Source organism: Phasianus colchicus, chromosome Z (genome assembly GCF_987193195.1).
Source record: "Phasianus colchicus chromosome Z, bPhaCol1.hap1.1, whole genome shotgun sequence".
Classification (NCBI taxonomy): domain Eukaryota; kingdom Metazoa; phylum Chordata; class Aves; order Galliformes; family Phasianidae; genus Phasianus; species Phasianus colchicus.
Window position 1 is genome coordinate 51,885,818 of NC_143476.1, and position 14,063 is coordinate 51,899,880.

At 38.2% G+C, this 14,063-nt stretch overlaps 1 protein-coding gene across 1 annotated transcript in view; it reads right to left on the reverse strand.

Moving 5' to 3' along the window:
* Positions 1-269: 269 nt before the first annotated feature.
* Positions 270-14,063, reverse strand: part of RMI1 (RecQ mediated genome instability 1) — a 42,453-nt gene continuing 28,659 nt past the window's right edge. The window contains exon 4 of the transcript XR_016462303.1: positions 270-323. The gene's annotated coding sequence lies outside the window, so the exon portion shown is untranslated. The remainder of the gene's footprint in view (positions 324-14,063) is intronic.

Here is a 14,063-nt window from a genome sequence, read left to right on the forward strand (position 1 = left end):
CAGGCACTGGTGCAGGCTGCAGAGGGAGGTTGTTGAGTCACCATCTCTGGAGGTGTTCAAGAAACATTTAAATGTGATGCTAAGGAACATGTATTAGCAGGGAAATATTGGTTGTAGTTGGGTGGTCAGACTAGATATCTTAGAGGACTTTTCCAGTCTTGGTGATTCTCTGACTCCATGATCTTTAAGCCTCGTTAGATGGCTGCTAGATTTTGCCATCCCTACCTCTATTCACAGCATACACTGATGATATTCCTCTCCAAACAGATCAGCCTTTGCATAGGAACTCTTGGGTCTGCCCATACTGTGCAACAGGGATTTCTCTAAAGGAAGTAAAGCAAACAAAAATCTTAAGAAGCTGAAAGCTGTAATGCTGAACTGCAGTATTAATGATTTTGACATCAACTGTTCCCAGTTACATTTTTGTATAACAAATTGGCTTTGGAAGGTGAATATTACAATTATTAAGTAAGGTCTTTAAATGCAGGACTTGTAATTTCATTAGAACATTCTCTTTTTAATACCACTAGTGTGTCTGCTAGAATTAAAATGTCTGCCTTGTCTTTTGTGTAAAATGCAAATTATTTTTGAAATGCAATCAGAATTACATCTTACAAATTCAAACACAGATAGTCAACTGATTTTGTTTTCATTTTTTTTTTTAAGTTAACAAATATATATGTTACATGTAAGAGATATAGAAATTTGGATGTCAGCACAGTGATTTTCCAGCAGGGTATCATAATTAGAAATTAATTCAAGTTGTATCTTAAAAGAAAAAAAGAAAAGGTCTCATGTTTATTGCTGGCAATATTTAGTAGCTCCATCTTAGTTCATTGTAACAGTGATAGTTTTTTTTTACCCTGCTTCAGAATACATTTCAGTGATGCAATATTGATTTGGAAAAAAAAAAAGGAAGGATGGTTCTGGTACATTACTAATCATTCACACACCAGGGAAGACTTGATAACAGCAGGAAGGAAAGAATCCAAAACGCACTTAAGAAATTTTAATATCATTCCTAAAACTTAAAAATTATAATACTGAAATGTAGGAATCACTAACTCTGGCAGTTATCTGAGCCTGTTTCCAGTAGCCATTTCTTCTACATGTCACAGAGACAGCCTCACTCCCAGCTGGCTGGGATCAGATAAAGGAGAGACATGAACCTGAGTGGCCCTTTCAGCACGGCATGGCTGAGGCTTTGTGGGCAGGAAGGCCTCTCATCTTTCCTCCATAACTATTGTGTGCAGTTATCTGGGTAGGACTGAAATGTCTCACCCAGAGCCCTGCATGCTATGCGTGGTAATGCAGAGTGGCACAGGCAAAATTCCCAAGACTGTACGGAGCTCTTGTCACACCCAGCCATGGCACGAGTGGGTTGCTGCCCAGATGTTTTGCAGTTCCTCCTCCTGAAATTGTTTAGCTGAAATTAGGGGAAGAATAATGATTCCTCCAAGCAAAACCTGCTCTCTATTCATTAGTAAAAGTACAGATAAATTATCTACTAAAATAAGTATGCTTTAGAGATCTCTGAGAAACAAGCAGTATTGAAGGGAAATCATCTACTTCTACTTCTCTATCCCTCGAAGTGTAAGCATCTGTTTAGAACTCTGAGGTTCTAAGGAGAACAGTGGTCCACGGAAACAAAAAATTCACCAGATCTCTCCACTGTTGTCAATGGATACAGTAAATATACTGTTCTTGAAAAATACCAGATTGCAAGACTTTTGCAGAAAAGAGTATATGCTTGTACTCCTCGTTTTTCTGGTTCTTGTATTGATCCTGATCGTGAAACCATTGCACTTTCAGGTGTCACTGGTCCCCCCTAGTACCTGAGCACCCCTGGGCTGTGCTCTGCTGCAGGTACAGTGTTGCCTTTCAAAATGTGCTGTACCGTATGGATCCCACAGCTGCAGAGCAGACCACCACTCTGCCAGAGGAACCTGCAGCCTGCTCCCACGTGGTACCAGCACCTGCGTGGCTTTGGATTTATATAAGTGTGCACAAATAGCTCTTACGAGAATGTCTTTTAGGATCAGAGTAGTTTTATGTAAAGAAGTCATATGCCACCTTAAGTAATTAAAAAGGGAGAGTTTCTCTGCATGGACAGGATCTGCTTCTATGCAGTGTATTGTGGGAAAATCCATGAGGGCTCTGTCTGATTCCATATGAATATAGTGTTTGAAGGCATGTAAGATTTATTCAATACCTATATTTCCCTTCTCATTCCATCTTATTGAACAGTTCTCCTATTGATGCTTTTGTTGTTGAGCTATTGAAACTCATGCTGAGTTTCCTCGTGTTGAGTTTCCCTGAACCAATTTGCTCACTCTCTCATTCTCCTCCAGCCCTGGTGCAGAAGAATTCTTAGCTTAGATAGCTGATGACAACTCCAGTGATGATGGCTTGTTACTTCTAAAATATTCATTTTTTATAAGAAAACTGCTTTAGACTTTGCCATTAGACAGCCACCCACAACCTAGGCTCCAGATAGCCTGGGCCAAGTCCATCTCACTTACATGAAGATGAGCACTTCTGCATCCTATCACCAGATAGCTGATCTATCCACTTCTTCTATGCATAAACATTTGTGAGCGTAAGAAATTACCTTGGTAACAAAGCCTCCAGATGTATCATATCCTCACTTTATATCATAGTGTGATGACACAAGGGAAAAAAACTAGCTCAGAGAGGAATGTCCCATTTTTCTGTATGAATCTGTATTTGACGTCTGTCTTTGACTCAGCAAATCAATACCCTTCTGAGAGTATACATTTGCACATTTTCATGTTAGTATGTTGTTCAAATTTTGTGTATCGTAAATACTGAAGAGAACACAGCTTTCAGAAAAAAAGGGACCTGAAAGGAGTATTGTCTCCTACATTAACAAGAGTTTTCTTACTTTCTGAGATTTCAACTAGGTTATCTTTATTTTTGATGATGTCAGAGAAAGGATCATCAAGCTCTGTAGTCAATTCTGATTCAATTAGTTCATATGGGTAGATACGGACTTTTTTCTGAACTTCTGTTTGTTGGCCTGAAATGTCTAAGTGATTACATTGATAATGCTCTTTTTTGAAGCATTGTAAAGGTAAAAATGTGGTTATCCTAGAATTTCCTGTATGAGGTACTATTTTGAAGGTACTAAGCAGGAAGCAGAGTTCAGAGCCTATCATTCCTTTCAGGTTCTTCTCCAGCTGGCACCAGTTGGTCATGATAGTAGGCAAGAGTTCAAGACAAAGCCAAGTGGGCCCATGAAAACCTAATGAGGTTCAACAAGGCCAAGTGCAGGGTGCTGCATTTGGGTCCGGGCAATCCCAGGTATTTATACAAACTGGGGGAAGATCTTGAGAGCAGCCCTATTTAGAAAGACTTGGAGGTCCTGGTGGACAAGAAGCTGGACATGAGCCAGCAGCATGCACTTGCAGCCCAGAAGGCCAACTGTGTTCTGGGCTACATTAAAAAAGAGGTGGCCAGCAGGAGAGGGAGGTGATTATCCCCTTCTAATCTGCTCTTGTGAGGCCTCATCTGGAGTACTGCGTCCAGGCCTGGGCCCCCCATCACAGGAAGGATGTTGTAGAGCTCTTGGAATGGGTTCAGAGAAGGAGCACTAAGATGATCAGAGGGCTGGAGCACTTTTCCTGTGAGGAAAGATTGAGGGAACTGGGACTGTTTAGCTTGGAAAAGAGAAGATTCATTGTGGCCTTCCATTACTTGAAGGGAGCACATAAACAGGAGGGGGAATGGCTGTTTACGAGTGTGGATAGTGATAGGACAAGGGGGAATGGTTTTAAACTGAGACAGAGGATGTTTAGGTTAGATATTAGGAAAAAAAAAAAAGTTTTTCACACAGAGAGTGGTGACACACTGGAACAGGTTGCCCAAGGAGGCTGTGGATGCCCCATCCCTGGAGGCATTCAAGGCCAGGCTGGATGTGGCTCTGGGCAGCCTCATGTAATGGTTGGTGACCCTGCACACAGCTGGGGGCTTGAAACTCGATGATCATTGTGGTCCTTTTCAACCCCATTCTATGGCCATTCTATGATTCTATGGTTCTATGATTCTATGGGTCTATGATTCTATGATTTTATGGTTCTGTGATTTTGTGGATATGTTGGATTGTCTTTTCCAAGAAATGGAGGATCACTTCAAAGCACGTACATTAATTATTTCAATACCTCAGGCCTACGTCAAACTAGCATAGTAAGGATGCATCAGTGTTTGCAGCAGCTACTTCAAAATCTGATGAACATTTTTCTTCATAAATTCATGCTGACTACTCCCAAACATCTTTTTCTTTGAACACTTAGAAATGATTCCCAGAATTAGCTCTTCCATAACCTTGCTAGGTATTGCAGTGAAGATCACTGTCCCAAAAGAACCTGAGTCCACCTTCCTACCCTTTCTGAGAACAGGAATGACATTTGCTCTCTTCCAGTGCTCAGGAACACCGCCTTCTTGCCATAACCTTTGTGTTTCTGTTGGCAACAAACTCTTCTTGGTACACAGGTGTTTACAAGCAAATCGGTATTGAAAAATCTAATAGTCCAGGGTCCTGTCCTGGTGTCCACTGTCACGATCTATTTGTGTTTCTTTAATTTTTTTTAACAAGCTCTGTCTATATTGTTTTTATCTTACCATTCTTTATACTTTTCAAATCTTAAAGGTTAGGGCATTAAATGTACTTCTGAGTTTGTGCAAGATTTAGATCTTTGTAAAGTCACCATTTACCAGTGAAACACAGCCATAAATAAATAAATAATACTATCTTTCCTCATAATTCTGTATTAAATAAAGTGCAGTAAATAGAAAGATAGGTTAAGTATTATGTTCTTCTTAAGAGAATAGGTCACAATGACATTAAAAATTAGAATCCAGGGAATACAATATGCAGGTATCTCTGTTTAAACTGATATTTGCTAATATAACTTGTTTTTTGGAATGTTTTTAACTACGAATTTATTGTGCAGGCATTAGCTACAAGCTGTCACTTTGAATTGTCACATCATTGAATTGATGTTATTGACTTTCGAAATGTTATTTTCTGATTATAAAAAAAAAAATAATAATCTTTTTTTAAAGAAGCCTACATTTAACAGAAGAATATGCTCATTATTTAACTGTTAAATAACATTATACCTAATTAGCCTCTGCACTTCTATGGCTACAGATATGCATAAGGACAACCACAGTAAAATCTGCTATTGCATAAGGTTATTATTCATTCTCACCTCCTGCTTTCAAGATTCTTTGCCAAATCTCTGTGGTCGGTCTTCATCCCTGAGATGAGCAAAAGGAAGCATTGCTTCATTAAGAGATTACCCTTCAAAAGGTGGGGAAACAATGTTTGCTGTCTCCTTGATGTTATTTGTGTAAAAGGTCTTAGCACATGCAGTTTCCTTTGAGTTCACTGATACTTGTATGATCTTGGGACCTCTTAAATCCAGGCTAACTTTTAGTTTTCTCTGGGGATATGGGAGTGGCTGGGGGTGGAGGGAAAAAAAAGGTATTTAATCACATTTCACTCAGCCAAGTTTAAAGCCACTGACCACATCAAGTCGATCATTTTAATTGTGGGGCTGAAAATAAAACACCGGTTTAGAAAACAGTATCATGTTATTAAAATAATCTAGAACTATTTCAAGTCATAATGAAAGTAGATAGCACAAATTATTTATTTTCTGTATTTAATCTATTATCGGATAAGAATATAACTGTGTTTTCTCACACAGGTAGACACAGCTTTGAAAAAAGTTTTGTTTCTCTGTGGGGAAATATAAATAAATCACATTTACTCATTCGTGACCAACCTCTGTGTGTATAAGAACAAGACAAATCCACTTTCAGGGCTTGTACATCACCTTTAAGGACAGCTACTTATAAGGTTTCTGCTCCCACCATGAAGGGTTGTGTCAGAGCTACATCATACTATTCTGCTCAGCAAAATAAACTTCAGTGCTACAAGTTCCTGTTTTCATTGAAGTCAATATTATTTTGTCATAAAAAGAAATGACAGCACTATTTTGTTCCTGTTAGGATTGCTGCAAAACAGGGAAGAAATCTTATCCTGGAAGAAAATCAAAGCAGCCAAGCATCACGATCAATTCAAATACTTCAATTACTTTATCAGCTATATAATATAACATATAGGGTTTTCTCTGCCATTTCCAGAAAGTTATATTAATAGATATCGCCCCTAAACAAATACAGCTAAGATGTACTCCAAGACAGGATCTAGTTAATGAAAGAGTATGTTGTATAACATATGCATGAGGAGGTGCTCTCTGCATCTTAACAGTGATTTGAAACTGTCTGGCTCACCTGGTTGTGCGTATTTTTTAAATGTCATTGGCAAAAGAAACTTGATTAAATGTAATGCTGTAGTAAACAGGAGGTTCCTGTGAATGGATCTATAGTATAAGAGCAGATGGTGCAGGTTAAATCTATTTATTAGCAGTCATTTGGTAGGGAGATTAAAAAAAAAAAAAAAAAAAAAAAGAAAGAAAAGACAGGTGTAGCATGACACTTGATATAATAGTTTTATGCTTAAAGCCAAAATATGCTTCATCCTCCCATCTCTCTCATGTAAACTCTTTGGCCTTCAGCCAGAAATTTTTAAAATCCACTAGGATATTTTTTTAAATCTACACAATATGTAATCTGCAACAACATTGCTGTGCAGCTGTTTTTCCATGAAGAACATGAACATTATTATTCTTTCAGTGAAAAATCAAGGATAGGAAGTCATACAAAGTCATCAAACAGTGATGGAGATCTACTTTGCTATGGGAAATTCATTCATTTGAAACAAACAAAGATGAGTAGCTTAATTGCCTGTCAAGTGTTTTCAGATGAAACTCCCTCCCCTCTCCGTTTACCTCTCCGTGCAGTACTACTGCACTGTATTTCTTTAAGAATCAGTATGCTGTTTTTTGTAGATATTATTGTTCTCTCCACAAAGCTCCTGAAGGAATTAAAAATATTGTTTTTAGTGTTTTAACTTCGTTTTCACACTTAAGAACCTTATAGGCAGTGCAGTGGTCTGTTTGTTCAGAATATACTAACCCTCTTGCTATTCCCTTAGAGCTCATTAAAATGGCAACGCATTATGGTTTTTGTTCTTTTTAAGGGGACAAAACTGCTAACTCTGGTGCTAATAGCATGATAATCATCTTTATACATATTCTTTTCTCCATCATCTTTCAATTGCTTGGAGTTCATGGGAAAAGGGTAGCTTTGGTGTCTATTAAATCAATCTCACCTTATATCCTTTCATAAGTATGAAATTAATTTTGAGTGATACTGATTGTAGCAACTGTATCCTGGCCTTCGTCAAACCTAATTTTTTAAATCTCCACTATTGCATGTGATGTGGAACTCCATTGTTGTTTATTAAGGCCAGAGATAATATGTGGCTTCTTTTTTGCTCAGCAGCCTTTGCAGGCAGTTCACTGTTAATGAATAGAAATAGATGAAAAAAACCTACACAGAGTCTCAAATGACTCCTTTTCCATTTTAAAAAGATATGTGGATTGATAAACACGCTAAGATGTGCTAGTATCCCTTATTTAATTTTACAATTAATGAACACCTGGCATGGGAAAAATGAGATGTGTGTCTTCTTTCCATCAGTATTAATGTTGATGTCCAGAAGTAACCAGAAATAATACCAATTTCACCCTTTCAGAGGAGACAAAAGTACAAAACAAAAAAGAATTTTACTTAATATTAAGATATATAGACTAAAATGTTAACTTTAAAGATTATGGATTACATGCCTTTTCTTAAACATCACTTACATGAGGCTTTGCATAGAGTTGAAATAAGTCTAACAAGGATTGTAAAAGGTCAGCTGTTTCAAGTGTGCAAAATAAAAAGGAGATAGGTCAAGAAGGGGTAACACTGCAGCTTAGCATAGCCAGACAAAGATCACCTTGTTTTGTCTAGCTGATATTATCCAAGAGAGCTGAATCAACTTGACATTCAGATAGAATTTTTTAAAAAGTATTATTTAAATCGCAAATACAAAAGCTTGGTTATGCTTGATTGACTACTATTAAATATAGATCTGGCTGGTTTTGTCTCTAGGTGTATCATTTTCCATTTTAATGTATAGTATGGAAACCATAAACAAACACACGAATACATCAGGCTTGGCAATCAGCAACGTCTTATCAAAAAGATATGTTGAACAAAATTAACGGGAACAAAATGTTTGTTGAAAGCAGACATTTGAAGCTATGGAAATTCACAGCTAAGACTTTGAGTATAACAGATAGAACAGGTGAAGAGATTAATTTTAGATTTGACCATTCTGCACTGCATAAAGGAGGATTTATGCATGAAGGAGTGGATTGTTTTTCTTTAATGTGTGTACAGGTGTGTCTATTTTTCTGAGCACTGAATGAATTTCATTACTAACAACAGATTCCAATAAGTTAATATATTTATCAAGAAGCATTGATCTTTGGGCCAGTTATCTCTCAGGGTAGCCCTGAGTACTTTTCCAGAGGGAAAGTATAGAACAGTGAGGGGGAAAAAAGGGCTTGTTAAAGAACAGCAGTAAAATAAAGTGAAAGAAGTGTTAAGGATTAGTTGCAAAAAAAAAAAAAAGATCCACGTACTCAGCATCAAAGCATAAACTGTCCAGTGTGTGAGTAGAGTAGGAATAGAAAACCGTAAGACACTAAGCCACAAAATGTTTGGCACAATAAACACCTCATAAAATGATACAGTGAGAACACAGGTGAGAGTTTTTCAGTGCAACCTGCATGCTTTGTCAGCTGATTTCCATACACTGCTCTTCTCATGGCAGATTGAGATTTGTTACTCTGAGTTAATGGTTAAAGAACACTGTTTGCTAAAAGTGCATCAATGCACTGGAGGTATTGATGCTATTCCAGCCCCAGTTCAACAACACAGCTCTGCATTTACACATCTTCTCATATTCTCCTTTCCTGCTCCTGCCTCTCATTCTACCTTGTCTATGGGATCCACAGGATTCACAGAACTATGCAGCCAGATACAGCAATATGGGAAGGAAGGGCAGAAATCCATGTCAGTGCTTCTGTCTGAATATAGAATCACAGAATCATAGAATCATTGGATATCCCAAATTGGAAGGGACACATAAGGACAGTTAAGCCTAACTCCTGGATCGACACATCACCAAAAATCATACTGTATGTCTGAGAGATTTGTGCAGACACTTCTTGAATTCCATGAGCACTTCCCCAGGGAGGCTATTCCAATGTCTGACCACACTCTCAGTGAAGAATGTTTTCCTGTTAACCAATCTGAACTTTCTCTGTCACAGCTCCATGCCTTTCCCTCAAATTCTATCACTGGTCACCAGAGAGCAGAGAACAGCGCTGCCCCTACACTCTCCATATGAGGAGATGTAGCCCATGATGAGATCCTCTCTCACATCTCTTCTCTGGACTGAACAAAACAGGGGACTTCAGTCACTCCTCACATGTCATCCCCTCTAGGCCTTTCACCATCTTTTTAGATATCCTCTTGACACTCTCTAATGTCCTTCTCATACTGTGGCGCCCAGTGCTGCACCCAGTGCTGTAAATGAGCTGCACAGCATACAGCAGAGCAGGCAGCCCCTTGCCCTCTGGCAGTGTTTAACCAGGTACTGTTGCCCCTTGGGCTGCCAGGGCACACTGCTGGCTCATGTTCTACCTGCTGTTGACCAAGACCTCCAGATCCATTTCAGCATGTCTGCTGTCCAGCCTCTCATCCACCAGTCTGTACAAAGATCCAGTGTTGCCCCTTCCCAGATACTTGCCCTTGTTAAATTTCATGTGTCTGGTGATGGCCACCAGCTCAAAGTATCCCGATTTACTATAGCCCTTTGAGCCTGACCTATCAACCAAATGCTCACCCACCACAAAACAGACTGCAGGAGCTTGCAACTCAGAATAAGAAGGCCTTACTATTTTTCACTAGGCAAAATGTTTTTCATATATTAGGCTTTGATACTGTCTTTTAAAGAGACAGTAGCAATAGCTGCTGTCATTAGACATACACTTGTTTGACATGCATGGGTGATTTTCCCGTTGTTTTAAACCTAGGACAAAATAACAAATACAAATACATCAAGTTTTATTATCCATGGAAGCCACTGCTTCTACTGATAACTCAAACACATATGCATTGGCATTTTATGGCTTTGATATCAATGTATGTTCCTGAGACAGTAACTTTTTAATAAACCTATTTTATTAACATCTGTTCAGTTATTCAGCTGGACTTAATATATATTTAACAATACGTTGGTGTTTATATGGTCTTGAAGGTCTTGTAGACTGATAGTGTCTGCCTGAAATTACTTTCTGGGCACATACTGTCCCAGCAGTTTTTTTCAGACGCTTTTGTCGGTGGAAGAAGTGCACTGCTGCATCTTAAAGTGGCATTAGAACTGGGACCACAAAGAAGAACACACCAAGAGGCAGTGCTTGTCTTTATGTGAAGGCAAAACAAGACTAGCAAAGATCAGTTCTGCAAAGTACCTGTTCACGATACAGACATTAAAAATAAAAGTATTCTCTAGATACCTGGAAATCTGTAGTAAGAAATTTTCTGTGGACTGACATACAAAGTTGCAGTGACTGTTCCCCTAACCTTAAACAAGCTTGCTGGATGCTAATATTCTCAAACTCACCTTAGCATAGTCAAATAAAGATGATTGCTTTGGGTTATACCAATCAATAAGAAAAAAGGCTTTGATGTGTGGCTCAGTGAACCAAATTTTGCACTTGGATAAATCATTGTGATCCTCCAAAGGCTCTCAACAAAGGCGACATCCCTGAGCAAGTCAGTACACCTTCATTTAATACAAGTTCTGATGACCATCCAAGTGTTGGGAGGCAGACAGGAATATCTTTTTTTTTTTTCAGCCTCTATTGTCTTGTAACTGCTTTTCAAAACTGCTAGATTTGCTTGCAGTCATCTCTTATGCATACTATGTTAGTTTTTGAGGTCAAGACTGAGTGCATAGCTACTAGAACCATACAAAAACAAAATGGGAAGCAGCAGACTTGAGATTAATGCATCTATTTGCTGAAGTATTGCTTAAAAATGACAACTCAGTGATCACATTTTCCCAATTTGCGCCTTTCCAATGCTGACTAGGAATAACTACTACAAAAAAATCATACAAGTGTGAATGAACATTTCTAAAATGTGTGGCTTTCCAGAATTCTTGAAAATATCTCAGTAGAGCTAAAGTAAATAGAGCATATCAAAATACACTCCAAAATAAGTTTTGTGCATTTGGGCAATAAGAGAACAACTTTTTCATCTTTTAAAATCAGTGACAGAACTCATTTTGAACGTCTATCATTATTTAGAACTTGTTAACCTTATCCTGAATATTACCTCATTAATATGCATAAGTGTGAATGCCAATGTTTTGCGAAGTTTTTAATCTTCTAGAATCATCTAAATGGACAGAAGTTCTACATTAAGATAACATCACATGCTATATTAAAAAAGAAATGCAAGAGTATTAAGGTTTTAGATGATCTACACTTAATTATATTTGGCATTAGTTCAAGAGCTGTAGTCACCTTCTTTTTTATCAGTAACTACACATAACAGCAAGAGATATGGACTTAGAGAAAAGTGTAGCAGCATCTCCTATGTTCAATTTAGTGAGAAATTATCAGCACTGGAAGATAAGCACTAGCATTTAGAGCAGTGCAGATGCATGTAGAGTAAGTCAGCTGCTTTTACAAATTGCCTAAGCAGAGAAGAAATTGAAATGGGGCTGAATCTGGCAGCAGAAAGGAGCAGCTTGATATACAGCACCATTTTTAAGTAAAAGACAGAGAAGAAGCATTTGAGACAGGCTTGTGTCAGCAGGTAATTAAAAATCATGTAAGCAATCTGCAAAATAAACATCTAGTAGTGTACTGCATGCTTTTATGTGGGAGATTCAGACCAAAAAAAAAAAAAAAAAAAAAAAAAAGAGTTTCATTCAGAGCAATTGCAAATTTAAGGGGTCCTAGAAAAACACAGCTCTTAGCAAAAATGCTTACACATTGCCTTGCAGTTCTTCTAAGGTGAGAGAATGAGGGAGGGAAGGAGGGAGATAGGACCAACGGAGTGACTTAGAAAGTTTTCTTGTTCATCTGTGGGAGAGTTGTAGGTTCTGTGGAGAGGTAAAGGAAAGCCAAAGCTGTTTTCTGTTTGAACAGGCAAATTGGCATATTTGAGTGTAGCCTTCTCAGTACCAAGATAGGTGGAGTAGGGGCAGAGAAGAACTGAGATAGAGTCATTTCCCTCTTACATACTCAAATACTTTACTTACTGCCTGATTTGCTTAAGTGCAGTTAGGTTGTTAATGACATGGCACTGCCACACTGTTAAGCTGCTACTGGTTAACAGGAGAGAGCAAGACAGTACCCAGGAGAACAACAAATGTGAGCACTTAACTGCACTGAGCACCAGCAAATCCAATAAAACCACTGAGCACACGTGAGAGCTCTGGTTGCTAAGGTGTGACTGGCCATTGTGCAAGACATCAAAGCAAGCAGCTGAGGCAGATGTTTGTGTAGGAAAGCAATGTGTGCCCAGTGCAATAAATGTGGCAGTGGGGCACTTGGTGGGGAGAGGTAGGATCGTTTCTGCCTGGACTGTACTGAGATCTACGCCTCATTCTCTTGGTGCTGGCTCTCCCACTGGTGCAGTCTCCTTGCTAATGTGGCCCTATATCCACTTTGGTAGAAAGGTAGGGCCACAAGGTCAATTCTCCATCAGTTGTTGGAGTGACTGGGTCACCAGCTACAGTGATTTCACAGCGTTGTGAGAATATTGCAAAGCCAAGGCCTGTATCAGGAAAGCAGATTTTGAAGATTCTTCTGATGAAGCTACATAAGAATGAAACAGGAGGAAACCCCTTGTAGGTTTCTTCTACCAACAAAAGCAAATCAGAGATCAGACTCCTTTGTCAACATTCTCATCAATAGATAATTACTGCGTACCTGTTTTACAGTGGCTTCTCAAAACAGGTGTTTCCATCTAGAGAACTTCATACTCCTGAGAAGTTACTACTTTTCCACTTTTGATCAGCATTGCTTGCATTCTTTTGATAGGCTCTTTCATTCCTATTTTATTTTTATCTTTACATTATACTGTAAGATTTATTTTCTTCTGAGTAACAATGCTCTTCATCCTTTCAGAACTTCTTGTGATTTGTCACCAACCCTGTCACATTTTTCTTTCATCTCAGGTGTGTCTTTCAGGATGCATCCTATTCTAAAACAAGTCTTACACTCCCAACACTTTATATAAATGTACTTCCTATTCCATTTTTTTTTTTTTTAATGGAATTTCTTTTAATAAGGCTTGAAAGAATGTCATTCTATTTACTACTGGACCCACCTATTTTCACTGTAACAAGCTCAGGATGTTCCACTCAAGGAGATACTCAGAGCTCTGAATTATCTATTCCACGTAACACTGTGTTGAGCTGCTCTCAGGCAGGGTAGATACATAAAACAAGTGTAAACACATGTTAGCACAACTGTCTGTCTGAATCCAGAACATTTAAAATAAAATTCAAGTTCAGTTACACAATAGTTACAGTGCCACAAATAAGACATTTGATTTCCAACAGTTTCTTTTTAACCTGATGCTAACATAAAGATAATAGAATTTTATAACTGTTTTAGAGAAAAAAACTCAGTGCTTACTGAAGGCATTTTCATTACCTTAAGTTACAGTACAAGTCCCAGAGTATCAATTAAAGAAATGAACATAAATTCAGATCTTCTTCTAATGGAAGAGGAATCTGAAATGTAGAGTATCATCTGATTAATGACACAACTGGGAGCAGAACAAAAATATTTCAGTTTTCATTCCTAACTCTTACCCACTTATCGAGGTTATAAGATTGCGAAACAAAGCATGCTTGCTGTCTATTATAGCATCCCTGTCCCACCTACATCAACTGACAGAAAATATTTAAAAGATCAATAGATCTTACTGACCTTTAGTTTGAGCAACAGGAACAAAATCTGTAAATTTGCCATTTACAGATGATGTTG